The 27,302-nt window shown below is 35.2% G+C and overlaps 1 pseudogene; it reads right to left on the reverse strand.

The window, feature by feature from the left end:
* Positions 1-27,302, reverse strand: part of LOC116763368 — a 106,037-nt pseudogene that overhangs the window by 27,084 nt on the left and 51,651 nt on the right.

A 27,302-nucleotide genomic window follows, 5' to 3' on the forward strand; every position in this document is an offset into this window, starting at 1 on the left:
AACATTCTCCAGGATAGATCACATCTTGGGTCACAAATCAAACCTCAGTAAATTTAAGAAAACTGAAATCATATCAAGCATATTTTCCGACCACAGCACGAAGATTAGAAATCAATTAGAGGGAAAAAAACGTTAAAAACACAAACAATACACTACTAGATAACCAAGAGATCACTGAAGAAATCAAAAAGGAAATCAAAAAATACCTATAGACAAATAACAACAAAAACATGATGATCCAAAACCTAAGGGATGCAGCAAAAGCAGTTCTAAGAGGGAAGTTTATAGCAATACAAGCCTACCTCAAGAAACAAGAAAAATCTAAAATAAACAGTCTAACCTTACACCTAAAGGAACTAGAGAAAAAAGAACAAACAAAACCCAAAGTTAGTAGAAGGAAAGAAATCATAAAGATCAGAGCAGAAATAAATGAAATAGAAACAAAGAAAACAATAGCAAAGATCAAAAAAACTAAAGCTGGTTCTTTGAGAAGATAAATAAAATTGATAAACTTTTAGGCAGACTCATCAAGAAAAAGGAGAGGACTCAAATCAATAAAATTAGAAATGAAAAAGGAGTAGTTACAACGGATACCACATAAATACAAAGCATCATAAGAGACTACTACAAGCAACTCTATGCCAATAAAATGGACAACCTGGAAGAAATGGACAATTTCTTAGAAAGCTTTAACCTTTCAAGACAGAACCAGGAGCAAAAAGAAAGTACCAACAGACCAATCACAAGTAACGAAATTGGAACTGTGATAAAAATCTTCAACAAACAAAGGTCCAGGACCAGATGGCTTCACAGGTGAATTCTATCAAACATTTAGAGAAGAGCTAACACTCATCCTTCTCAAAATCTTCCAAAAAGTTGCAGAGGAAGGAACACTCTCAAACTCATTCTACAAGGCTACCATCACCCTGATACCAAAACCGGACAAAGACACTACAAAAAAAGAAAATTACAGACATATATCACTGATGAATATAGATGCAAAAATCCACAGCAAAATACTAGCAAACAGAATCCAACAACACATTAAAAAGGTCATATGGGCTTCCCTGGTGGCGCAGTGGTTGAGAGTCCACCTGCCGATGCAAGGGACACGGGTTCGTGCCCCGGTCCGGGAGGATCCCACATGCCACAGAGCGGCTGGGCCCGTGAGCCATGGCCGCTGGGCCTGCGCGTCCAGAGCCTGTGCTCCGCGGCGGGAGAGGTCACAGCAGTGAGAGGCCTGCGTACGGCAAAAAAAAAAAAAAGATCATACACCATGATCAAGTGGGATTTATCCCAAGGATGCAAATCATGTATGCAAATCAATCAGTGTGATAAACCATATTAACAAATTGAAGGATAAAAAACATATGATCAACTCAATAGATGCAGAAAAAGCTTTTGACAAAATTCAACAATGATTTATGATAAAAACTTTCCAGAGAATGGGCATAGAGGGTACCTACCTCAGCATAATAAAGACCATATATGACATATCCACAGGAAACATCATTCTCAATGGTGAAAAACTGAAAGCATTCCCTCTAAGATCAGAATCAAGACAAGGATGTGCACTCTCACCACTATTATTCAACAGTTTTGGAAGTCCTAGTCACGACAATCAGAGAAGAAAAAGAAATAAAAGGAATACAAATTGGAAAAGAAGAAGTAAAACTGCCACTGTTTGCAGATGCCATGACACTATACATAGATAATCCTAAAGATGCCACCAGAAAACTACTAGAGCTAATCCATGATTTTGGTAAATTTCCAGGATACAAAATTAATGCACAGAAATCTCTTGCATTCCTATACACTAACAACAAAAGATCAGAAAGAGAAATTAAGGAAGCAATCCCCTTCACCACTGCAACAAAAAGAATAACATACCTAGGAATAAACCTACCTCAGGAGGTAAAAGACCTCTACTCAGAAAACTATAAGATACTGATGGAAGAAATCAAAGATGACACAAACAGGTGGAGAAATATACCATATTCTTGCATTGGAAAAATCAATATTGTGAAAATGACTATTCTACTCAAAGCAATCTACAGATTCAATGTAATCCTTATGAAGTCACCAATGGCATTTTTTTTTACAAAACTAGAACAAAAAATCTTAAAATTTGTTTGGAGACACAAATGACCCCGAACAGCCAAAGCAATCTTGAAGGGAAAAAAACAAAGCTGGAGGAATCAGACTCCCTGACTTCAGATTATACTACAAAGCTACAGTAATCAAGAAAATATTGTACTGGCACAAAAACAGACATATAGATCAATGGAACAGGATAGAAAGCCCAGAGATAAACCCGTGCACCTATGGTCAACTAATCTATGAGAAAGGAGGCAAGGATATACAATGGAGAAAAGATAGTCTCTTCAATAAGTGGTGTGGGGAAAACTAGACAGCTACATGTAAAAGAATGAAATTAGAACACTCCCTTACACCATACACAAATAATAACCTCAAAATGGATTAAAGACCTAAATGTAAGACCAGACACTAGAAAACTCTTAGAGGAAAACATAGGAAGAACACTCTTTGACATAAATCACAGCAAGATCCTTTTGACCCACCTCCTAAAGTAATGGAAATAAAAACAAAAATAAACAAATGGGACCTAATGCAACTTAAAAGCTTTTGTACAGCAAAGGAAACTATACACAAGATGAGAAGACAACTCTCAGAATGGCAGAAAATATTTGCAAATGAATCAACAGACAAAGGATTAACCTCCAGAATATATAAACAGCTCATGCAGCTCAATATTAAAACACAAACAACCCAACCCAAAAATGGGCAGAAGACCTAAATAGACATTTCTCCAAAGAAGACATACAGGTGGCCAAGAGGCACATGAAAAGCTGCTCAACATCACTAATTGTTAGAGAAATGCAAACCAAAACTACAATGAGGTTTCACCTCACATGGGTCAGAATGGGCATCATCAGAAAATCTACAGATAAATGCTGGAGTGGGTGTGGAGAAAAGGAAACCCTCTTGCACTGTTGGTGGGAATGTAAATTGATACAGTCACTATGGAGAACAGTAGGGAGGTTCCTTAAAAAACTAAAAATAGGGCTTCTCTGGTGGCGCAATGGTTGAGAGTCCACCTGCCGATGCAGGGGACACGGGTTCGTGCCCTGGTCCGGGAGGATCCCACATGCCGCGGAGCGACTGGGCCCGTGAGCCATGGCCGCTGAGCCTGCGCGTCCGGAGCCTGTGCTCCACAGCGGGAGAGGCCACAGCAGTGAGAGGTCCGCGTACCGCAAAAAAAAAAAAAAAAAAAAACTAACTAAAAATAGAACTACCATATGATCCAGCAATCCCACTACTGGGCATATACCCAGAGAAAACCATAATTCTAAAAGACACATGCACCCCAATATTCATTGCAGCACTATTTACAATAGCCAGGTCATGGAAGCAACCGAAATGCCCACTGACAGATGAATGGGTAAAGAAGATGTGGTACATGTATATACAATGGAATATTAATCAGTCATAAAAAGGAAAAAAACTGGGCCATTATTATAGAGACGTGGAAGGACCTAGAGACTATCATACAGAGTGAAGTAGTCAGAAAGAGAAAAACAAATACCGTATATTAACGCATATATGTGGAATCTAGAAAAATGGTACAGATGAACCGGTTTGCAAGGCAGAAATTGAGACACAGATGTAGAGAACAAGCATATGGACACCAAGGGGGAAAGTGCGGCAGGGGGGGTGGGGGGAGGTGGGTGGATGAATTGGGAGAATGGGATTGACATATATACACTAATATGTATAAAATATATAACTAATAAGTACCTGCTGTATAAAAAAATAAATAAATAAAATTTAAAAAATAAAAGTAAAAAAAAAATAAATAAAATATAAATCTATACGTTCTCCTTCTAGCTTATTTTTCCCTTTATTTTATTTATTGGAGAGCCCTAGTCACTTGTCCTGCCCAGTGTCTCATATGCTGGATATTGCTGACTGTATCTCTATGGTGGTTTAAGTTCCTCTGTCTCCTGTGTTTGGGTGGTTGTACTCAGGAACTTGGTATACTCTGGTTAGTTTTCTTCATTTTGCTAAAGATTGGTGCTTTGAAGGTTTTTTCAAGACATCAAATGCTTGGGTCTTGAAAGGTACATTATATGTTTGTCTTATTACTGTGAGAGCAAAGCCCAGCTCAGACTTGGTTATGAAACCAGTTACAAAACAGCTCCAGGGGTCCTGTGACAGCAATATATAGGCTCCTCAGACACAGGTCAGATCTTTTAGGTAACTCTGACCTGTCCCGCTGGCTGGCTGCCACAAAACAAATGATGTGAACAGTAAACAAGGATAAATACAGTAAAATAGCTGTCTTCAAGAAGATCCTACACCATTGGGATAGAAATATTAAATTTACAGAATGTTGTGGCAACTGTAATAACAGAGATAAACAGTGTTGTGGGGATACCTGCCTGAGGTTTCATCTCCTTTAACAGTGAATGAAGCATTCCCTAGGTCATGGGCAGAGGGATGTTTAGAGTGGTGGCTGACACCATGGATTTTGGTACAAGCTACTCTCTGGCTTCAAATTCCAGCAACTCCAGTTCAAGTCATCAAACCTCTGCTTGCCATGGCTTCTTTATCTATGAAATAGGGATAATAGAATAATAACAATAGATTATTGTAAGGATTAGCAAAATTAATGCATGTAAAACACTTAAATCAATGCCTATGATACCCTAGATATTTATTTTTATTTAAGTTACCATGAAAGCATGTGGATCTAATAAAATGTTCTAAGTCTCTGTTGAGATGCTAGACCACTAGATCCATACCAAAGACTCCTGTTTATTGGGAAAGTCTTCATCTTGGCCGCAAAAGGCATGAGTCTGGTGTAGATTTCTCCATACTATTATAGAATATCTAGACACAGGGCCAGCCCCATCCATAGGCAGAGTAAGAAGTTGCTGATTCAGAATTGTTTAAGGAATTTGCCCCTACTCCAAACAAACTCTCTTCCTACTTGCCACTGGAATGGCTCTGTATTAAGAATTTCGGGATACACAGACTCATATGGCTGGGATGGGGTAATACCCCGAAATCATCACTGTGGCAGAGATTTCATTGCTCAGATTAGTCATTTCTTATTCCTCAAGACCTTCTTTGAGTAATCAGATGCAGAAGTCAATTTGATTTTAGGAGGACCTGAGTGTTCTAGGGCTTGAAATGAGCCAGAAAAACAGATCCAGAGACTTCCCTCGTGGCCTAGTGGTTAAGAATCCACCTGCCAATGCAGGGGACACGGGTTTGAGCCCTGGTCCAGGAAGGTCTCACATGCTGCGGAGCAACTAAGCCCATGCACCACAACTACTGAGCCTGTGCTCTAGAGCTCACAAGCCACAACTACTGCGCCCATGTGCCACAACTACTGAAGCCCGTGTGCCTAGAGCCTGTGCTCCACAAGAGAAGACACTGCAATGAGAAGCCCACACACCGCAACGAAGTGTAGCCCCCACTCGCTGCAACTAGAGAAAGCCCACATGCAGCAATGAAGACCCAACGCAGCCCCCCCAAAAATAATAAATAAATAAAATTAATTTATTTAAAAATAAAATTTGCTTCCCTTCATGCCATCCCCTTCATATGTGTCCCATCATGTATCTAATGTCCCTTTGTACAGCTAGTAACTTTTTCCTTAGCAAAAACTATACTCAGAAAAAGCATCTGAAAGTAGATGCAAACTACTTATCCCTTGATTTTTAAGCCTTCTTTTAATTCTAGAGTGAAAGTTTTTACTTCTCATTAAAGAAGTTCCAAGCATTTTGGAAGGAGTTAGGCTTGTTCTTACCTTGAAGTCTTCCTCATGACCTTGGTGGCATGGGCTGTGTTATCTGGGATATTCAAACTTAAAAAAAAAAAAATCTGTGTGTCCTGATGAGACAGGATATGTTACATGGGTATTTAATCACTTAAGAAAGATGTCCAGGCTTAAAAAATAGAAACAACAATATGATCAACCTGAAGACAGGTCTCTCTGCCTTTGGAAGCTGTAGGCCTTGGCCTTGGGCTCTCACCTGCAGTACAAACGCTTGCAATTAGCTCTCAGTTTTCTCTGTTGCTTTGGGTTCCTCATATATCAAATAGCTTCACCAGAGTAAAAGAGAAAATCTGGTTTAGAGAGAACCCCACCCCCCAAAAAAAGATTTAATCTAGTTTAGTCTTGTTCCCTGATTGGGGGAGGTGGTTAGGGAATGGGGAATCGAAAATAAGGAACTAAACCATGTTTGGACAAAAAAAGTTTTCATATATAAACAAAAAAATATATATATGTATAACTGAATCACTTTGCTGTATAGCAGAAATTAACACAACTTTGTAAATCAACTATACTTCAATAAAAAATGTTTTCTGATTGTTTTGTTTTTTAGATCATAAAATCTACTAAAGAAAAATAGATGTTATTAGTGTCTGCTTTGGATTTTTTAAACTGGGTTAAACAAATTTTTAAACACAATTTTGAAATATTCTTTAAAAATTTCCATAGCCAATCATTTTACTCGCATCTCCTAAAGACGGGGAAAATTTTTTGTGGCACCAATTATAATACCTAACAATTCCTGGAATTATTTTAATGATAATTAGCCATTCAAATGTTGGTAGCTATCTCTACATGGAACTCTTTGCTTAATTCTTTCTTGTCTGTCAACAAGAAAATAATTTTTAAAATAAAAATGTCTACTTTTGATTGTCTATGTATTTTGTTTAAACTCTTTTTAAAAAAGAGTAGGGCTTCTTCCTCAGTTCCCTGGCATCCTTTGGAGTGATGTTGAAATATACCGTTTATTTTTCTCATTTGCTTTTAGGTATCTAAACTACTAATGAAGAGACAGTGACATGCTTGGAGCAAATCATTTTTAACACCTCCCCCATCAACAAAATTATCCCCAGTTGTAATCATGTAATGAAACAAAAGTATGGTCAGAGAAAAAATGTAAGTAGTGAAATTTTCTGTTATTGAAATTTGTATATGTATTCATGCTATTTTAAAAAATTAAAAATAAAATAAATATTAAATTTCAAAATATGGGAAAATGTAATGAATTAAAATTTTTATACATTAACTGTATATTTATAAACTAATGTATTTTTTTTGAAAAAGAAAAATATTAGTCAATTAGTCAATTACAATAGTGCATATTAGTCAATTACAATAGTGAATAATAAACAGCACATTTTCTGTTTTGAAAGCTTAACTTCTGTAAACTTCTAAATAATTGTATCAGAATTGACCTTTGAGTAATCATAAGGAACATAGTTAGATTTTTAAATCTATCTTTGCTTGGAGTTGATTAAAGAACAATTTTATTAATTTTATCTTTGGAAAGTGTCTTTCACATAAAGAAACAAATATACAAATGGGAAAATTCTTAACCATAAGGGTAAGTGTGACAAAGAATCATAAAAATCCCAATTCACAATAAATTCCAGAAACTGCAGTTCTGCTTTTGTTTCTTTGGAATCAGGTTTAGAGGCTTTCATATGTTTCCACAGGTTGAAATTTTTAAATATAAATAAAAACTCTAAGTGAATACACAGAATGACAGAATTAAAGTAATTCAAGTTCTATTTCTTCCTCTTAGCCATCACCATCCTCTCATCATTTATTTCTAATCCAGTGCTTTAAAAACAAGAGTACATAGTATCACAGGAATTGTGAACACAAACTGTGCCCAAACTGAGCTAGAAGGATTTGGAACCCTTAAGAAATTGCTCTAAAAATGAATGTGTTTTTTTTTTTTTTTTTACATCTTTATTGGGGTATAATTGCTTTACAATGGTGTGCTGGTTCCTGCTTTATAACAAAGTGAATCAGTTATACATATACATATGTTTCTATATCTCTTCCCTCTTGCGTCTCCCTCCCTCCCACCCTCCCTATCCCACCCCTCCAGGCGGTCACAAAGCGCTGAGTCTCTGTGTCTTGGGACTGGACTATAAAACTGGAAGTTTTCCAAATGAACTTTTACGTAGAAAATTATGTTTACCAAAGAATAAGCAATTAAAATGTGCTAATTTGAAGCTCACACATGTATGTAATTACAACTGAACAGTAACCGTATCAATTGTTTATTTAGACAAAAGATTTTTTTTGAGGAGTACTTTATAGCTAACTTTATTTAGGATTGCTAGCAAGTGGTGACAATAAAAACCAGATTGACTAAAAGTTGGTTGTATTATTATTTTAAAATTTTCTAAGGGCAGCACAGCCCTGTCTGCCTTCCCTCAAAGCAGACTGTACCCACCACCCTGGTTTTGATACGCCACTGAGGAAAGAATAATAAATAGAGATTAATCTGCATTTTGTTCTTACGATTGCTATATAAGAGAATAATGATAATATTTGTTTAAAACTATCAAGTGTTCAATAATACTACTATTGTTTCTAATGTTTTTTCATATTTGTGCTCAGTGGACTTAACAGTAATAGATTAGTGCTAAATCAGAGAGTAACAGGTCAAAATTTTGACACTTCTTAGAAATAATTGAATATTATCACATGACCATTAGAAAGTGTCCTTAATGGTGTATGGAGGGTTAACAAATAGTAAGCACCCAATAAACACTGTTGAATAACGAATTGTGCAAACATACTGCTGCCAACAGTGATTGGAAAAAGTTGGAAAAGATAGATAAAGGACATCTCGTGCAGGCTAATGTTTGTAAACTCATCCAAACTTCCTGTCTCTTGATTTTTTCTTTTCTCTAGTGAACACAGATGAACCTTTCTTCATTCTGCATCACATGCAGAAGGTCAGATCAAAAAAAGTATGTAGTGGCAGGAACCTACAAGATGGCAGAGGAGTAAGATGGGGAGATCAACCTTCCTCCCCACAAATACATCAAAAATACATCTATTTCATTACTTGAGATTGGTCCTGTTCATATTTTCTATTTCTTCCTGGTTCAGTCTTGGAATGTTATAGCTTTCTAAGAATTTGTGCATTTCTTCCAGGTTGTCCATTTTATTGGCATAGAGTTGCTTGTAGTAGTCTCTTATGATGCTTTTTATTTCTGCGGTGTCTGTTGTAACTTCTCCTTTTTCATTTCTAATTTTATTGATTTGAGTCCTCTCCTTCTTTTTCTTGATGAATCTGGCTAAAGGTTTATCAGTTTTGTTTATCTTCTCAAAGAACCAGCTTTTAGTTTTATTGATCTTTGTTTCTATTTCATTTATATGTGCTTCTGATCCTTACGATTTCTTTCCTTCTACTAACTTTGGGTTTTCTTTGTTCTTGGTTTTGTGGTGCTGAAATTCTCTTAGCTTTTGCTTGTCTGTGAAGCTTTTGATTTCTCTGTCAAATCTGAAAGTGATCCTTGCCGCGTGGAGTAATCTTGGCTTGTAGGTTCTTCCCTTTCATCCCCTTAAATATATCGTGCCATTCCCTTCTGGCTTGTAGAGTTTCTGCTGAGAGAGCAGCTGTTAACCTTATGGGAGTTTCCCTTGTATGTTATTTGTCATTTTTCCCATGTTGCTTTTAATAATTTTTATTTGTCTTTAATTTTTGTCAATTTGTTTACTTATGTGTTCTCGGCATGTTTCTCCTTCGTTTTAATCCTGTATGGGACTCTCTGTGCTTCCTGGACTTAGGTGGGCTATCTCCTTTCCCATGTTAGGGAAGTTTTGACTATAATCTCTTCAAGTATTTTCTTGGGTCCTTTTCTCTCTCTCTTCTCCTTCTGGGACCCCTATAATGTGAATGTTGGTGTGTTTATTGTTTTCTCAGAGGTCTCTTAAGCTGTCTTCGTTTCTTTGTATTCTTTTTTCTTTATTCTGTTCCATGGCAGTGATTTCCATCATTCTGTCTTCTAGGTCACTTATCTGTTCTGCCTCAGTTATTCTGCTATTGATTCCTTCTAGTGTATTTTTCATTTCAGTTATTGTATTGTTCATCTCTGTTTTTTTGTTCTTTAATTTTTCTAGGTCTTTGTTAAAACATTTCTTGCATCTTCTTGATCTTTACTTGCATTCTTTTTCCGAGGTCCTGGATCATCTTCACTATCATTATTCTGAATTCTTTTTCTGGAAGGTTGTGTATCTCCACCTCATTTAGTTGTTTTTCTGGGGTTTTATCTTGTTCCTTCATCTGGTACATAGTCCTCTCCCTTTTCATTTGTCTATCTTTCTGTGAATATGGTTTTCATGCCACAGGCTGCAGGATTTGTAGTTCTTCATGCTTGTCAATAATGTATCTTTAATTGCCATATGAGATGAAAATTTTTTTGTAGGAAACACTGAAATTAAGTGGTTGATCTTAATAAATCCAATTGGAGATAAGAATTAAGAGAAAATCTTGTTCAGTTTATCTGTTCTTCCCAGTCTCTCAAGAATTGATGAAGAAACTGAAACACTTTTAAGTCTAATTTATGACTTTCACCTTCTCAAGCAATAATAGCTACAGTACTGTCAGATCGTTTATTACTGACACAATTTTGTAAAAGTTGTTTTGTAAAAACCTTACTTACATCAAGTATAGGGTTCCTAAACTCAGTGTTGAAGTCCTTTTTTTTTTTACATCTTTATGGAGTATAATTGCTTTACAATGGTTGTGTTAGTTTCTACTTTATAACAAAGTGAATCAGTTATACATATACATATGTTCCCCATATCTCTTCCCTCTTGCATCTCCCTCCCTCCCTCCCACCCTCCCTATCCCACTAATTCAAAAAGAGCCATGTACCAAAATGTTCATTGCAGCTCTATTTACAATAGCCAGGACATGGAAGCAACCTCAGTGTCCATCAACAGATGAATGGATAAAGAAGATGTGGCACATATATATACAATGAAATATTACTCAGCCATAAAAAGAAACGAAATTGAGTTATTTGTAGTGAGGTGAATGGACCTAGAGCCTGTCATACAGAGTAAAGTAAGTCAGAAAGACAAAAACAAATACTGTATGCTAACACATATATATGGAATCTATGGAGTCCTTTTTTGATCTAAATTCTAATTACTTTCTTATAAAATAAATTTCTTTGTAGAAAAAGCCATATTTATTGAATAACACTTTTCCGTCTTAATTTAAATTATTTGTGTTATATATTATGTAATTACAAAGGAAAATGTGAATCTCTGAACTTTAAGTTTCCATTTTAAGTCCTTTCTTTTGTTTATTAATTTAAGGTCTGTAAAACCTGACCATAGCATACATTTGGTATTACTGATAGAGTATGCTTTAAGCCATTTTGATTCTTTAGGTCTCACTACTTCATTTCAAATCCATCTATTACTCACTGACTTAATGATTTCCATTGCTCAGCATAGGCTGATGCATTGTTAACTTTCCTTTTGGAATTTAAAATCTGGGGAGAAAGATTTCATTTTAAAATAGCAATTCAAGAAAATTCCATGGTTAATCCTGTAGTAGAGGGACAATTGAATGTAGAGTTTCAGCATAAGTTGGGGTTGTCCACAAAATACTCTAAGGGGGAGGTAGAAATTGAAATATGTATTCAAAGCTGGGTTGATGTGAAATAATAGAGTGGTAATAACAAGAAATGTGGAATTCTAGGACTTCCCTGGTGGCAGAGTGGTTAAGAATCTGCCTGCCAATGCAGGGGACACGGGTTCGAACCCTGGTCCGGGAAGATCCCACTTGCTGTGGAGCAACTAAGCCCATGCATCACAACTACTGAAGCCTGCTTGCCTACAGCCTGTGCTCCACAACAAGAGAAGCCACCGCAATGAGAAGCCCAAGCACCACAACGAAGAGTAACCCCCGCTCACCGCAACTAGAGAAAGCCTGCGTGCAGCAACGAAGACCCAATGCAACCAAAATAAATAACTTAATTGATTAATTTTAAAAGATTGAGGAATTCTAGTTGGAGAGAGGTAGACAGTGTGTGAACAAAATGAGGATGTGACACCTGCATGGGAATTCTGAGAGCAGTGATCTGATTAAAGAAGATTGCTTAAGTGGAGAAGAGAATATCGGATGGCAAAATGAGCCAGATGTTGGACATTTTGTATACTAGAACCAGAAGTTTGAGTCTGATATAAAAGGAGTCATTTTTAGTTACTTAAAGGAAATCCAGGCTGAAAGGAATCAATATAAAGGATAGTGAGCAGTGAGAAAAGGCTAAATGCAGGCAAATCAGAGTAATCCAGGCATGAAGTGTTCTTCAATCAGTAACCCAGACTGACTGTGGCTGTGAGAAAAGGGAGGAAAATAGATATTAATCATACATAAAGAGATTGATGACATAGAGGATATTAAAAATAAGGGAGAGAAAATAAAGATGACTAAATTTTCAAGCCTGAGTAACCATGAAAATGGTGAAAAGCCAACTGAAATAAATCCTAGTCCTAAATATTCTAAAAATATTATACACTGAGCTGACTTATTAGTAAGAATTTAGTTATTAAACATGGGACTTGTCCTGGACTGCTGGAATTAAATTTTACAGTTCCATTTTTTTTCTGAATTAAACACTCAAATAAATGCAGAAATTCTCTTTGGATTTATTATGAGCTCTAGCAAAATAGACTATTGATTAGGCATAAATTATTCTTGTCTTTAAAAATAAACAGTGGCAGAATGCCATGATTATGAAAAACGATCATGATGCTTCACCAAATCAAAACTGGATGAGAGTGACTTACAGAATGTAACTTTTTTGGGTGAAACACAGAAATAACTGGTTGGTCTTATCCTCACAAGTAATTGTTAAACTAGCATTAAATTGTATCAGTAAGTGAATAATAATTCATAAAATTAAATATAGAATATTACAATTTATGGTCATTTGGATCTACCATATTGTATCTGAGTGTTATCTAAATCCACGTTTCTGAAAATAAGCGTTCTAATTAGGATTTTACCTTTAGTGATCAATATTTATATACACTGATTTTTTTTACAAAATTTATTGTCTGTTTAATCCCCTGATAATTTTCAAAGTGGCACAGTTAACCATTCCATTTTTTGTTATTTTTTTGTTTACTGAACTTATTTTCAAAATAATTTTACAATATAAATTATAAATGAAGATTTAGCTAATTTATGGTATTTTTATCCATATCAATTTTTACCTAAGTCATTGTGGGTATTTGGTTTTTTAAAATTATGTTGTAACTGTTATTTCTCTAAGAAAAATGTCCTTTGATCCCATTTTGTACATCTAAATTTGGGTTAGGAAAAGAATTGTGTGCAGATTTGATCTTCATTTTATTTTTTATTAATTACTTATCGAGGCTATTTTTCTGAGTTAAAATGGCAGAGTAGTACAGTCTTAAAATATTGAGATCAAAACTTTCTACTTCACATAATGAGACACCCAGAGCAGGGCCAGCAACAGTGGGAAACGTGAATTTTCTTGAACGTGTCTGGAATAGCAGCCTGCTTCCACTGAACTAAGAATGAGTAATTTCTTCAGTAGCAAAAGTCACCACATTTCTCTGATTTTTAATTTTCAAATATTTCCTCATTTTTAAGGAACATCCAAATACTCTTAATCTGCCAACAATATGAGAGCAATGAGCTCTCTTACAAAACTCACATGATGCTATCATTTCTCACAGAAACTTTGTCTTAATTGTCTACGATTGTGTTACACCTTCTCCATAATGACATGTTTTCCTTACCTAAAACATGGTGATTTCTGGGGCTATTTCCACTGCTAACTGTCAAATGAGCTCTGAATTCTGCAGGACCAGGAGAAATGCAAAAGCAAGTCCATAGATTTCACCACTTAAAAGCAACTGGACATGGTTCATACTACAGTAAAATGTTTTGGAAATCTCTGCCCTGCCTTCTGAACACCTTCTAACAAGCACAATGCTGCCTATGACTTTTGTTCTCTCAATTATTCATCACTTGCAAAACTTCTTGAATGTATTTCTTGTCTTTGAGACATAACAAGAGAATATAATGTTTCTCTAGGATGAAGAAATTGGTAGCATGATGGATGAAACTTCAGGAACATTACACTAGCTGGTTGTTTAAGCTTTAATAAAAAACACACTTGGGTCTTCCTTGCTAGATTTGAAACTTAACATGAATTGGTCTGCAAGGAAATCTAGGTACCATTTTTTGGTACGTTTGGATTTTTACCTGTATCAATTGCTCAGAAAAATTGATATTCTGTAATTGCTTGCTATTGAAGAGTTTTCTAAAATCCTAGAATTAAAAAAAAAAACTTGTTTCTGAGGCTTTAACATAGTACTTTTCAAATCTGATCCATATTTAAATAATTTCTCATATATTTTTTAAAAATTGTTTATTGCATCAAATACTGTTGTCTCATAAGCTATGTAACATATATTACAAGTATCATATTTTAATCCACCTGAAACAGTCCCTCTGTAACTCTAGTTGGAATAATTTCTTGAGCTAGTCAAAGGTCTGGAGTTGAGACAACCAAAATGAAATGTACTAAATAAAGTATTAAGTCCAAATATAAGCAACTAAAATAAAGACTTTTTGTAATTGAAAAAAAAAAAGCCTTTTATTTCTAGTCTCCAGATCAAGCCTTTTGACGTATCTCAACAACTAGACCTGTGATTTAGTCAATAATCATGGTATTATTATGGGAGCCCTGAAATGTCATATAAAACATGGTTCTAGAGGGCAGGTAGGATGATCATTAGGTACAAAATCAGGGACGAGAACCAAACTTGGGCATTAAAACTTAATTGTTTTCCATTTTCACCCCAAGAGACATTTGAACAATGACACTTCTTTGTTTGGTAGACTTATACATTAAGCCTTATTGGACTTTCACGTGACTATTATTTTATTTAATGACATTTCATACAGAGATCATAAGCAATTTAAATAAATGAAAGAACAAACAAAATGTATTCATTTTAAATTATTCCTATCGGGTTCAAAATTTTTAAAGATAATTAGGTGATCATTTATTTTATCCAGATAAACATACTTGTTCCTTAAAAAATACTTTATTTTAATGTATAAAGAAAAAAGAGATTATATTCACCTCATTAGATGATAATGAAAGTATTGTTCGCCAACTAAGCTCATTTCTGAGACGCTTGTGATTTCTTTCCTGATCAGCCTGTCATACCAAAGAAGGATTATCGTGACAGCAATTTGAGATTTACTCTGTCAGATCAGCTGTTGATGACTTGAGGCCACCCTTATCTGAGGTAGAAAATGGAGTTTTTGTTGAGATAAAAAATGTTTATTATTTTTTAAGCCATCTCACCTTTCTATCTGACACAAATAAGAGTGGTGGATATGACTCTAATGAACGTGGGTTCATTTTAAAGTACTGTTCATGTACACTTGTTTTATGTATTTTTGGTCCCAAGGAGTTTTGATTCCACTGATTATATCGAAAAAAGGTCAAAGTAAAAACTCAGATACTTCTGTTTTCCCACCAAACATTAAAAAGAGAAACTTGTACTGAGAACTAGGAAGATACAATAAACAAGTAAAGTGTGTGATTTTTCAAATTATATACAGCAGCAGACTGGATCTGCTACTCAAACATTTTGGAAATTTCCCTCCTCTTTATTTAAATGTCATTTTATTTCCAAAAGTTTTGTACAAGAGTAGTATGTAAGTGTCACCATGTAATATGTTCTTCAAATGCATTTTCACCTTCTTTCATCTGATCAATAATGACTCTCATATATTTAATCTGGTATAGCCCAAGTTATTCCATATTAACAATTTAGTAACTAGGTAAAATGGTTCAAGTTTGACTGTATCTTCCCCCACCTACAGGTCATTGTTTAAATGTCTGATTTGGGTTTTCAAATTAGCCTATTCTATACTCGGTATTTATATTTAGCCCGTATTATTTTTGAGGAAGCGGTAGTTCCCACCCCTTCCTCAACCATCTTCAATCTAGCTTCTGTCTCCACAACTTTACTGGGTCTACACTGACTTTTCAATTTCTTCCACAATCTTCACTTTGCAATTGCCACATAAAATAGAGTTTTCTTTTTTAAACTATCATCTTACTAGCTCTGTTTGCCACATATAGATGCTGATAATGACAGCCCTTTTTAAAACCCTCCACCCCATTTATTATCCTTATGCTGCACATTCCTGGTTCTCTCAATAATGTGATACCTGTGGATCTTCCCCCTCCGTTGTGAGATCCCCATTCTACGCCTGCCCCATCAATGTCTGTGTTCCCAGTATTCTATCTTCCACCTGGTGCTCCACATGGGTGATCTCATCTTCTACTTATCTGCTACTGATTTCCAAAAGCATGTCACCAGTTCAGACCTTTCCCCATCTCTTCTCTTTGGAACTTCCCTCGATGTAAATCTCCAAGAGCTCAATTCAACACATCCCAAACTACTCACCATCTTCATTAGCTAGGGTCCCCAAGGAAATTGCTGATACACTTGACATAGGATAATTTAAGGAGAGTTGATACTGTTTACAAGTGTGTCGCTACAGGGGAACCAACAAAGACAGTCCAGTAAAACAGAGCTTACCATCCTGGGCCAAAGGAATGAGGGAAGGAAAAGTTTACAAAATAATGAAATCTGAAAGGAAAAAAACTGTACAATGTTAAGAACATTGATATCTATTTAGAATCCATACAGGTCAGCACTATGGGAGAGAAGGAAGGGTAGGGAATAGATTTGGAGGAGCAAACAGAAGATACCCAGCACGATACATGCCTTTTGCTTCTTAGCATCCATTCTTATCCTTTGTTGGGTGAAAAGTGTGAAACACCAACACAGGGAATTCAAGAAGTCCTACCAAGTTACTGTACAATTACAAAGTATAATCAGTTTGGTCATAATTCCATGTGAATCCTAGAATATTAGCTGTAACATGTTCTTCACATATTGTTGTGAGTAAAGAAAGGATAAAATAAACAGATAACCACAAATAGAGTGTGCAGGAGTGTCTCACAGAATCCAATAGCAGAAATATAGCTAAGCCTCCAGAAGGAATCAAAGTAGAAACTGGGAGGCTCTTGGGAGTCAGAGGACTGCTCTTTCCACCTCTTCTCACTGTTTCTCTCAGTACACCTACTTTCTTCTATATTCTTCTTTTCTTTTGGTTGCAATTCTATCCACCTAACAAAAAATGACCACACCATACATACCAGACTTATACACCTCCTGTGTTTGAGAGACTTATTCAGATGGAGACCTAACTCTTTTAGTCTCAGTTGATATTTCCTGAAAGAGACAATATGACTACCCCAGCTTAGGTCCATATATCCACCTCTGAACAAATGAGCTATGTCCAGGGACACCTGCTTTGAGACCATGTGCCAGAGAATAGGAACTGGGAAGATAACCCAAGAATGTCTATTATAGCATTAACTCTAAAGCCAGAAACTAGGTTTCATATATTCTTGCCTCCCTTAGAAGAGAAACCCTTGTTTGGGGTTTATAAAAATACTCAAAAATGTTGGTTGATTTTAATTTTCATCAGCTTTCTATTCTTAGTGGAGAAGGAAATATTTCATACTTGAGGATTGTGACACAATTATTCCCCTAAGATTCACTTCTCCATTTTGAGTAATTCCAGTGTTTTTTTTGCCCCCAGTGTCCTTCCTACTTGTATTTTCCTAGTCTCTAAGAATACTTTTAAAATTTTTGGTAATGGTTTCATTTGTCTCACCAGAAAAGAACTAAGGGGACTTCCCTGGTGGCGCAGTGGTTAAGAATCCGCCTGCCAATGCAGGAGACATGGGTTTGATCCCTGGTCCAGGAAGATCCCACATGCCGCAGAGCACCTAAGCCCATGTGCCACACTACTGAGCCTGCGCTCTAGAGCCCACGAGCCATAACTACTGAGCCCATGTTCCACAGCTACCAAAGCCCACGCGCCAAGAGTCCGTGCTCCACAACAAGAGAAGCCACTGCAATGAGAAGCCCATGCACCGCAACAAAGAGTAGCCCCCGCTTGCCACAACTAGAGAAAGCCCACGCACAGCAACGAAGACCCAATGCAGCCAAAAATTAATTAATTCATCAATTCATTAATTAAAAATAATAGTAATGAATTTACATTAAAAAAAAGAAAAGAACTAGGGAGTATGCATGGTGTTCTGGTTATGATTTCACCACAACGGACCAATGCAAAATATAAAGGAATTGCTTTTCATTACCTACACAGTTCCTCACATTGTGCTTAATTTTGTAACCATATAAACTTCTGAGGCTCTCTAGAGAATTTTCTCCTATGCTCGAACATGCCCTAATTTTATTCTTGTAGTGGTTTATTGCCATCTCCAAGTAACTGAAGAAGAATTAAATTAAATAATTTATACCCCAAGGATAAAAAGAATCACACACTGACCCATACACACAAAAACACACAATAAATTAAACAATTCTCAGCAATAATATTGTCAGTGATATTGTTGGTATTGCTATTCTGAGGCTGTTATGTGGGTAATATGTAAAAGCAAATTAGTCATTAGCAAATTAGATCATATTCTACTTCTAACAAACTCTTGAGAACCAGGAATTTCAGCCTGAGAGAAAAGAGATACACATTTACCAGAGAGAATAAAATCCTGTAGTCCTGTGGAAACATCAGTATAAACTTAAATTTCATCTTTTGTATATGTGTGCATGTGTGTGTTGTATGTAATATCTGGGGTTTACTTCAAAATAATATGGGAGAAGGAAAGTAAATTGGGGTGTAGATGGAAAAAAGACTGGTTATGAGTTGATAAATATTTAATCTGGATGTTGAGTATATGAAGGTTTCTATACTATTCTGTAATTTTGGATATATTTGGAATTAGTTCACCTTTTTAAGTGAAAATTAATAAATTAATTAAAATGCAGTGTGATGTGATGAGGGAAACTCTAAACAGGATGATGGGAAACCTACCTGCATTCTAGTCCCCCATTTACAATATATAAACAAGATGCAAGGCCAAAAGCAAGTCACTTAACTTCTCAAAGTTTTTTTTGACTCATTTGCAGAGATGGGATAAAAGGTACCAGCCTCAAAGTAGGGAAACTAAACCAAATTGTCCATGGAGTTGATTTGAAGCTCTCAGGACGATTATTGATAAACATCTCCAAACTTATCACAGCCTTCATGATTGAAATTAGATCACAACAGCACAAACTGGAATTTAATAAGCCATTATCCATTGGATTCAGTATTAGCTCATATTATTCAGACCCACAATTGGTAAAGCTCATACCCTTAACTAAAAAATACAGTTAATAAATAGCCAACTATTGTAATTTAATCATAAAATTAGGTTTCCATTCATATGTGCAATTACAACCAATTTTGTCTCAAAAATCTTTACTTAAATCAGTATTGAAAAAAATCAATAAGATCTGAGACATCTTCATTCTAACTTTAGGGTAGTTTAATAATTACAACCAAGTCAAATATAATAGAAAATGCAAGAAAAATTGCAAAGTATTCTTTCAGAATGGCATTTTCAGGATCAACTTTACAAACATCCTTCTTAAAAAGTGAATTCTATAAAATTAATATTAAAACTATTTTTTCAAATCAGACCTAATCCATCCATATAACATAGTAAAGAGCTCATCTTTCAAATCTCTCAATTATGTATTTCTGCATCTGCCTGGACAGATTTACAGAGTATGCTTTAAGTTGTAAAACTTTTTCTCGCTTAGTACCTTATACTTACAAAATAACCAGAAAAATTTGTACTCTTCCAGCCAACTAAAAAATTTAAAGAAAAAACTCATTTTAGGATTTGCCCTTACTCATATACACACTCATTCAGCAAGCACACACACATATGTGCACACACACATTTTAGTTGTACTAAACTTAATGTGAAATTTTAGATTAGAGTCTCATTTATTGGCAATTCTGGGAAAGGGTTTTAGCTTAATCCCCAGTTAATGAAACCCTTGCTAGTGAATTTCCTTTGTCAACACTGCATTTAATGTATAGTGCTTCATACCTGCTGGATCATCAAAACCTGCAAAGTGATTAGGCTCAATTGGAATGTGAAAGTTGGAAGGAAGGATTTTTGTAATATTTTATAAAAAGATTGTGTTCATAAGTTACATGGTCTGGCTCTATTTAAAAAAACATTTTTCAGCTCCTGTATTTTTCTATTAAAAGTAGTGAATAGTTATGCTTCAAACAACAAAGCATGTCTTACAAATCAAGCCTGATTGATAGATAATTCCTTGGGAGAAAGAAATCAGGTCAGATACTGGCTCAGAAAAATCTGGCCACTGTTCTTTCTTTTGCTTTGTCAAGGATGGACACATATGTGGAAATGACTCACAGAAAATTACAGCAAATGCCTACCCAGAAGATTTGGGGAAATGTACATATGATAATCAAATGTACATATGATAAACAAATAAAAAATGTACATATGATAATCAAAATGAAAAGAAAGCTATCAGTGATTCATATACTATTTTTATATTACCCATTTTCAAAAATATGGGCTACAAGAACATTCAATAAGTACAAAATGCACATCACATTTTTTTTGAAGGATAGAAGGCACTTCCAGATTTGGCGTTGTCATCCAATAAGGTACCCTATGTGGCTAAAGGAGAATTCCCACTAACAGTGGTAACAATCACAAGGCAGAAACAGGCATTACAGAGATCACCAAAGGCAACAACACTTGGCTGTTAGTGTAAAAAATCTATAATGAAGTTAAAGTTTAATTTTATTGAATAGTATAAAATACAGTTCTTTGATAATAAAGTATAATGAAAATTCTACCCTGACCCCTTCATATTTGGTGTTTCTTCAAGGAAATGAATCCATAATTTCTACACAGTATCACCTTAAACCAATAAATATCGATTCCTATTCAGAATAAAGCAAGGACCTAGCTATGGAACCCAAAACTGACAGCAAAACAGTAAAATAACATCTATATCTAAAGTTTGTCTGCTAAAAAGACCTTTCTTCTTATGTTTCTATGAATGGTTTCCTTATTTAAAAGTTGCAAATAGTACATAGTTCAGCCAAGTGCTTTTTGGAAATTCTTGAGTCTTATCAGTTTGATGGTTACCATTTTTATTGGAAGAAAAACTAGGCAACTGAATAATTATGACTTTAATCCAAAACACTCTACAATTTCAGAGATATAATTACTTTGAGTGAACTTCTTCAAAGCTTAGCTACATACACACAAAATCTAAAAAGCACACAAGGAACAAAAAATCCAAATGGAGGCCTAACCCCCAGGTGTAAAAGAAAAATGTCTGCCAGCTCTTCAGAGGCTTAACCTCTTACTCAATGGTGTGAGGTTTGATAACCCTATTCTGCCCTTTTAGGAATAAAACCAAACATTTGTCTCCACGACCTCTGATCCTGAATTTATCAGCCTATTACTTCAGCTTGTGAAAAGGTAATCTTATTTCCTCTAGCAATACTACTTATTAACAAAATAAAATGTTTTTTTCCTAGGGAATTCCCTGGCAGTCCAGTGGTCAGGACTCCACACTCTCACTGCTGAGGACCCAGGTTCAATCTCTAAAGTCCCACAAGCCACATGGCCAATAAATAAATAAAGCACACAAGTCAATGGTTTAAAAAAAAATTTCTAGGTTCTTTGTTCTACATGAAGGGATGTCACGATAAATATGACTTTTGACTTATTACAAAATACCAAGAGAAAAAGAGGTACACGTACATATGTTCACATACATATATTTATAGCACCTTATATTACAATGAGGATATTAGCTTTTAAAGAAAGCCATTCATCAAAAGAGAAAGTTGCAGGAAGGGGAAAGGAGCATACAGCCCTTTCTCCTGATACATGTGTGTAGTTTGTCATCACCTTATTCTGTCTGAAGGCAGAATGGCCTGTGACATGTCAGGAGACTTTGCCCAGTGTGACTAGAATATCTTTTCCTTTCAGGCAGCTGTTTAAATATGGGATCAGAGCTCTTTCTCCTCCTTGAATTGGGGAAGAGGGACTGTGGTACACTCATTCTTTAAAAGAACATTTTGTAATATATAATAATGCACTAATTTAAATCTTTGCAATCTGTGCTGTAATACTAAGAGCTCCCGAAGAGCCTTGAGCTTTTGTGGAAGTAAAATCTCTATCAATAGTAATGAGGTCAATTCTCTCATATTTTGAAGGGTGTGAGTGAAGGTTTATAGAATGAATGGAGCAAAGGCAGCTTAGGCCTGGATGTAGTCGTTTTCAAGTGTTTACAACACTCCTGCTCCAGTGGCAGAGCAAAGCTGAAACTTACAGTCTCTTTAAAACATGAGACTCAAGCTCATTATTACCATAGTGGGTATTCTCTCCATTCTTTTACTGCTCCCTGAAACCATTCCTTCAGTTTATAGGTAAGTGTGCAATATGTTAAAATGAAAGACAAAAAATCACAAATAAACCAATTAAAGCAGCAATTTAAACAGGTATCAGAAACTCCCTTTGGATCCAAGTATGTACTCATAGAAGAAAAGTAAAGAAATTAGGAATTTTTAAAAATCATTCATTAATGATTGGGGACCTGAAGGAATAAATGAAGGAATGGGGTTCACAAATTTGGCTCTATGATTTCAAACAACAAAAGTACAAATTCAAATATAGTAAACTATAAGACTCAGTATCCATAAGATTAAAACACAGCATTTTTTGGGAAAAGCATTCCTTATAGTGAGGCTAGAGAAAAAAGTTTCCCACAGATTCTCACAAGTAAAACCCTACATAATGTCACAAACAGCATCCTTAATGTTGAAACAGCAACAAATTTAATAGAGGCATCTTTTTAATAATCAAAGCTAATGGCCTCATCTAAAGTACAATTTCATAAGCACAGTGAGGCTGATTTGTGCAGAAGAGAGAGGTAATAATAAATATTGTACAGAACTGTGGCCCTCTGTGACTTAATCTTGGCTTAGAATTTAGAACATCTATGACTGGGTAAACAACATGTATTTCAAGCAATATTCCATACATATTCACCTAAGCTTTTGGGGCCATTGAGTGGTGTTAATCTAGAGGTGAACATTCCTATAAGTACCAAGAGTTATCAAGTAAGAGAAATATATAACTTTAATAAAAGATAATTCTAGGGCTTCCCTGGTGGCGCAGTGGTTGAGAGTCCGCCTGCTGATGCAGGGGACACAGGTTCGTGCCCCAGTCCGGGAGGATCCCACATGCCGCGGAGCGGCTGGGCCCGTGAGCCATGGCCGCTGAGCCTGCGCGTCCGGAGCCTGTGCTCCGCAACGGGAGAGGCCGCAGCAGTGAGAGGCCCACATACCGCAAAAAAATAAATAAGTAAAAAAATAATAATAATAAAAGATAATTCTAAAGGATTACTAGAATCTCAATGAAAATATCAATGTGGTATTCTTTATACAATGGAGGAAGAAATGAAAAAAGATCCTAACACTTATTTAAGAAACAAAACTTATGTAATAACTTTTTAAAGCCAGTGGAAAATGAGAACACTGATGATTAGAGTCATCATATATTAAAATCCGTTACAAATCTACAGTTGTTAAATTCATATGGATCTGGTACAAGATCAACGGAGCAGAGAAATTATCTGAAACAGATTCTAGTTAATATGTATATGAACTTAATAAATGCTAAGATCTTAGAAATAAGTGAGAAGTTCAAGAAATATTTATAAATTTTGCTAGGAGAAAATAAGCTATTTAGAAAGAAAAAATAATCTGAGATATTCAGCAGTCACTGTAACCCAAATAAATTCCAATCGGATATGAAAATTTGTTGTTAAAAAGAAAGAATTTAAAAACTAGTAGAATATATAGGTGAAACCTGTTTAATCTCTTTTTAGGAAAAGACTTTCTTAAATTTTTTAAAAGTATTTAATAAACTAAAGAGACATATGATAGAAACAATATATGAAATTTGATTGGATTTTGGATAAAAAATAAAAGAATATAAAAGGTTTATTGGTGAGATAAGAGGGAAAATTCAAATATGAAATGGACATTAGATATTACAGAATTGCTAATTGTCTTAATTGTATTATTAGTAGTATGTTAGTAGTAGTTGGTAGCTAGTTATGCTGAAAAATATCCTTATTCTTTGTGTTTGTTTGTTTGGGTTTTTTTGTTTGTTTGGTTGGTTTTTTTTGTTTGTTTTTTGTGGTACACGGGCCTCTCACTATTGTGGCCTCTCCCGTTGCGGAGCCCAGGCTCCGGATGGGCAGGCTCAGCGGCCATGGCTCACAGGCGCAGCCGCTCCACGGCATGTGGGATCTTCCCGGACCGGGGCACGAACCCGTGTCCCCTGAATCGGCAGGCGGACTCTCAACCACTGCACCACCAGGGAAGCCCATCCTTATTCTTAAGAGAGATACAATGAAGAACTTAGCAGCCAAGTGTCTGAAGCTTATTTTCAAATAGTTCAACAATAATAAATAAATATCTTTCATTGTGTGTGTATACACACACACACAAATATATATTCACACACATACATATACATGTATGTGTCATATATATGAGAGAGAAAGAGTGGGGGAGAAAAATTGACAAAACATTGTCAGCTAGTGAATCTAACTGAAGAGTATACAGGGCTCAGTGGATTATTCTTTTGTTTTTTTTCTGTAAGTTTGAATTTTTAAAAATAAAAAGTCAGAAGGAAAATTTTCTAGTAAGAATAATAGATTTAATGAACTAAAAATGTAAATCATCTGTATGTAAAACAACATGATACTTCTAAATTATATGACAAATGGTTATACACTTAATAAATAGAAGGTTCATAAAAGTTGTTAAGGAAAACATTAGGACCTCAAAATAAAAAATGAGCAAAAGATACAAACAGATGCTCCTCAGAAGAAATCCAAGTAACTAAATGTGAAAAAAAAAAAAGTTAACCTTGCTAGTTGTCAAAGAAAACAGAATACTATTTTTCCCTATAAAAGTAGCAGAGGGTTGTTTTGTTTTTTTATTTGTTTTGTTTCTAATGATTATACTTTATACTACAAGGGTACAAGGAAAGACATCTTTTCATTGTTGATGAATTTGTAAAACAGTACAGAGAGTCTGGAAAGAAATTCGGAAATGGTTTCAGAAGCATGAAAAAAGTGTATAAACTTTGATCAATCAATTCTTTTCTGGCAATTTTCCTTATAGTAATAACAAAAATTGGGAAACTGTATGCTAAAAAATTGTCACATATGGCAGTTCTAATAAAGTAAAATAGAAAACAACCTGAATGTCCACTGTTAGGGTAAAGGTAAACAAAACTTTTTACTACAGGGCACATCCATTTGGCAGAACATTATGACACTATTAAAGATGTTTATGAAGGATTTAATGACACAGAAGCATCACATAATAAAATAGTAAGTGGAAAAAACAGGGTACCAAGGCATATAAGCAGTCTGAAAAAAATTCATAAAAAATATTGAAAAAAATACTGAAGTATGATAAAATATGAACAATTGGTGCCTATAAGTAGTGTGATTATCTCTGGCTTTTTTCTATTTTTTATACTATTCCATATGACCCAAACTTTTCTCTATAGCCACATATGCAGTGAGATATGAGTAAAGTTCATTTAGAAATCTTTGAAAAGAGACTTTCCAGAGTACTCAGGTAACCAAAAACACACTGGATTCCAGTCAATATTAATTTGGTAGTGTGAGTGTATATATATATGTTTACATAAAATGAAATAAAAACAAATTATTTGAGATAGATCATATACCCCAGAGATATAACTTTTTGAAAACATTTCCAGCAAGCTCTTTCTTCCTGTGTTTTTATAAGGATCTAAATATTTCCCAGAGTTTTTTGTTTGCTAGTTTGCTCTGTTTCATATTCTCTTTAATAACAGAAAAAAGGAGTTGAAAGTTAAGTGAGTGGGTGTCACTGAGGTGTTGGGAGAAGGAAGTTGTGGTGTTAAAACCTCAAATGAAGCACTCTGAACACTGCCCCCCCCCCCACTTTATCACTCCATACTTGTAAATTAGACACTTCTCTGAGTAAATTAACCTTTTCAGGTCATAGATAATCAAGTCAATTTTCTTGACAATAGAAATGTTTTACATCAAGTGTCAGTATACTGGGAAAAACACACAGATGATCAATTTAAATTTTTCATATATTTAATTTTAATCTCCAATTAAGTTTAGACATGAACTGGAAAAGCTAATCATTTTGTTTGCTTACTGACACTCTTTTAAACAGTCTACCCATAGTTCCCTCAGAACCCACTGAATGAGCAGCAAGAAATGTAACCCAAACCTGAGCCATGGCTGATTGGACCAGAGAGGACACCTAATCCAAGCAAGGTCTCTGAGATTCTCTTTTCTGGGAATTTGCTGTAAAACACAGAGAGACTGAATTGATTTTCTGAGGGCACTCTACTTGTCAAGTTGCTAGATTAGTGGCTAAGACTACCAACTGAAGACTTGGTGTGATAAAGAGCCAAACAATAGAGCCAATCTATAGGGAAAACCAAGAAAATGAATTAGAAACACAAAGCAACATAAAGAACACAAGTGGTGCAGAGAAGAGGCAGTTGATTAAGGAGCTATGGTTTCTGAGGGCTTTCTAGTTCTCTGTTCCAAAACCTCATTCACACCTTAGTGACACATCTCATCTTTGGTTTCATGAGATATGCCTGTTATCTTATTAAAACTCTCCCTTTATTTAAACAAACTTTAGATGTTATTTTGTTGCTTGAAACCAAAGCATCCCTGGGTAAATAAGTACTTGTCCTTTCTAAATTACATTAAAATATGGATAAAGCATGTACTTTTTATCCACCTTTAATAGATCAGGAACTGAGTCAAATAATTTAACATCATATGTTTACTTACTGTAGCCCTGTGACTAGAATTTAGATATTTCAATTCCAATTCCTCTGCTGTTAACTCTTCTGTGTCTAGAGGTATATATGGCCAACACTGTGCTGGTAACCATTGAACACATGAGCAAAGATCTGTCTACAAGGTGGTGTAACTGGATAACTGCTACATCTGGATTCTGCTGTGGTAGCACTATGTGAGGAGACCGTGGGTTATCAACTCAGTTAAAAGCATCAGGACCATTAACTTGTAGTTCTACCATCAAATTCATAGAAAAACCAAAGGAAATTGTATTTTGACATTACTGTTAACAAAAATGTATTGCAGCTTCTATTTTAACCACAGCTATAGTTTCAGTGTTGAATGGTTCTTGTCATCAAGGGAAAAGCAAATAAAAATACTTTCTAACTCTACATTTAAAATTCTGATTTATAAACTCAATCAAACATCTTCAATTCTATCCAATAAAAAACAACAATTAAAGTCAGCTAGAATCTACTACATGCCCTTAAATCTCCAAGTGTTCTGTGTAATTAAAGATGTGTAGTTAATTTGCTAA

The sequence above is a fragment of the Phocoena sinus genome, chromosome 12 (assembly GCF_008692025.1).
Source record: "Phocoena sinus isolate mPhoSin1 chromosome 12, mPhoSin1.pri, whole genome shotgun sequence".
Classification (NCBI taxonomy): Eukaryota; Metazoa; Chordata; class Mammalia; order Artiodactyla; family Phocoenidae; genus Phocoena; species Phocoena sinus.